Source organism: Microtus ochrogaster, unplaced genomic scaffold, assembly GCF_000317375.1.
Source record: "Microtus ochrogaster isolate Prairie Vole_2 unplaced genomic scaffold, MicOch1.0 UNK96, whole genome shotgun sequence".
NCBI lineage: Eukaryota > Metazoa > Chordata > Mammalia > Rodentia > Cricetidae > Microtus > Microtus ochrogaster.
In genome coordinates, this window is record NW_004949194.1 from 643,290 (window position 1) to 645,971 (window position 2,682).

The 2,682-nt window shown below is 43.1% G+C and overlaps 1 pseudogene; it reads right to left on the bottom strand.

Moving 5' to 3' along the window:
* Positions 1 to 605: 605 nt before the first annotated feature.
* LOC101988806 overlaps positions 606 to 2,682 on the bottom strand; it is a 22,694-nt pseudogene continuing 20,617 nt past the window's right edge.

Here is a 2,682-nt window from a genome sequence, read left to right on the forward strand (position 1 = left end):
CATTGTTGACTGTATATGGCATCCACCAAAACTGAAGCTACTGAGCATCTTGTGAGGAATTTCTGATCATATTATTAGAACCAGGAAAAGCCACCCTAAATCTGGGCCACACCTGCTGAGAAAACACGTGAAAAGAGGTAATTGTGCTTTTGCTGAGAAGGATCATGACAAGAGCACTTGAAGATCACAGGAACCTAGAAGATATTGTGTGAAGAAAAAGACACCAGATGGCAAAGATCACAGACTAGGTGATTCTTGTTTTGTGAATATTAGGCAATTCAATAGACACAGAATTCACTCCATTTACAGAGTCCATTAGCAGAGATCATCAATTACCCGGACTGGTACATTGGGACTGTGACTGTTGGGAGCAATAAGGAGTGCCTCCTCCTGAGATGTGGTCTCTAGAAATCTCTCTGTTCACACATTAAGAAAGACACTCACTTGGTTTATATAGTGCCATTCACAGGGCACAACAGGAATTTTGAAAATTTGAAAATTTGTAGTTAGTGATCTAGCACCTAGTTCCAGCAAGTCTCTTAGAGGCAGAAAGTTGGTGCCATTCTCCATAGGAGTGGGAACACCTGACCATCTCAGACCAGTTATCAGGAAAAGAAGCAGATCTGGTGTGTTGGGGGCATATTGCTGAAACAACTCTCTTTGGGACTGAGGTCAATGTCCTTAGGAGCCACAGGACTGGACACAGAGAAATTCTGGAAGACAGTAAGAAAATAAGGAACAATTCAATGCACACAATGCCTTCCCCAAGACAAATGCACTTTCCTTTAAACACAGAGGATGAGACATGTGCCCCAAGGCAGTGTATAATGGTGCAGGATAATTGTCTATAGTCTGTCAATCATGTTTGAAATAAACACTGATTGGCCAGGCAGAAAGTGCAGGTGGGAAAACCAGACAGGAAGTAGAAATGATGTAATGAGAACAGGAGAATTCTGGGAAGGAGGAAGTTGATTCCTCCCACTCCTGACCAGACCACCAAAGCAACAGGATGTGATCTGCCCCACTGAAAAAAAGGTACTGAGCCACATGGCATAGATCAGAAAATGGATTAATCAAGATGTGAGAGTTAGCCCGTGAGAGGCTAGAGCTAATGGGTCAATCAGCTTATAATTTATGGAAACCTATGTGTGATTTTCTTTGGGGATAAACAGTTGTGGGGTACCGGGCAACACAGAAACCCAAACAAGCAGGCCTGGCCCTCCATGTTATAGTACAATCTTCAGACCGCTCCTTTCCTAAAGCCAGAAAAATCTGTTCACTGCTAACAATAATAATAAGTTTGATTCCCACTTGCAATTCAAGTGAGAATGTTAAGTGTAGACTTAAGTCACAAAACAATCCCATACCAGTTTGGAATTATGATGAACAAAAGGGTTATTTATTTAAGGGGAAAACATACAGATCACTGTCCTAGACAACAGCCCTCTGTGCAACAAGGAACAAAGTCTAGCGTCTGGAAGTGAAGCCAGAAGCAAGAGAGAGAGAGAGAGAGAGAGAGAGAGAGAGAGAGAGAGAGAGCAGGGAAACTGCTGATTTTTAAAGCAAAGAGACCACGCCCAAGTGGATTGGTATCTTAAAGTCCAAAGGAGCTGAAGGAGCTTTCTTAGCAGTTAAGAGATTCCCAAATCCTTAAAGAATTGGTGTATGGACCAGTGAAATGTCTTAGCACAGAAAGCCCCCATGCTATCAGTTCTGAGACCATAAGTTCAATTTCCAGGACCTATATATTGGGAGAGAACCAAGTGCCACAACTGCACAAGCTGTCCTCTGATTTAAACACACACACATACACACACACACACACACACACACACACACATACGCACATCATAGAATACTTATATATGCCTACAACATGTACACAATGAATAACAAAATTAAAACATGTGCTAGCTTGGTGGTGGATGTCTCTTAGTCACTTCTGAAATATTCCTAATTTTTGTAAGATTATCAGAGTCCTTAATTCCAGACTATAAAAACCCACTTACAGCAGGAACAAAATGTCTATGTGTATACATGGACATGCAACAACTTTAGTTTCCCTCCAATCTCATGTGAGGGGATTGGTGCCCATCTCATTGGAGTGCCCTGAAGGTGAAGGTGTTGTTCAGATAGACTCTTATATTAATAAATGGATGGTTTTGAGTGTAATGGTCTGTCCTGTCCATTTAAGAGACAAGCTTACCCACTTCCTCCCCTATCTGCTGATCTTCAGCTTCCAGCCTGAGTCCCCTCCTTTCTCTCTCAAAGAGGCAGCTTTTGTCTGTCCCTTCTTACTTCTCCCTTCCCCCTGTTTCTCTCTCTTTCTCTATCTCTCTCTTCTTCTCTTTCTGCTATTCTCCCCTTTTCCCTCCCCCCTGATAACCCACTAAATTAATATCCAACTTCACTCTGCATTGTGTGCCTATCCATGTCTCTGTCTCTCACCCATCAAGTGGCTCCCTGCCCAGGACCAGTCACCTTCAGAGATCTGTGGTATGGTCTTGTGGTGTGCCCATCCATCTGTCTCTCCTCATGTGACTGGCTGCCCTGTCAAGGTCTCTCACCCTCCACGTGTGATGTGGGAATGATTTATTAATAAAGAAACTGCCTAGGCCCATTTCATAGGCCAACCCTTAGGTAGGCGGAGAAAACAGAACAGGATGCTGGGAGAAAGAAGCT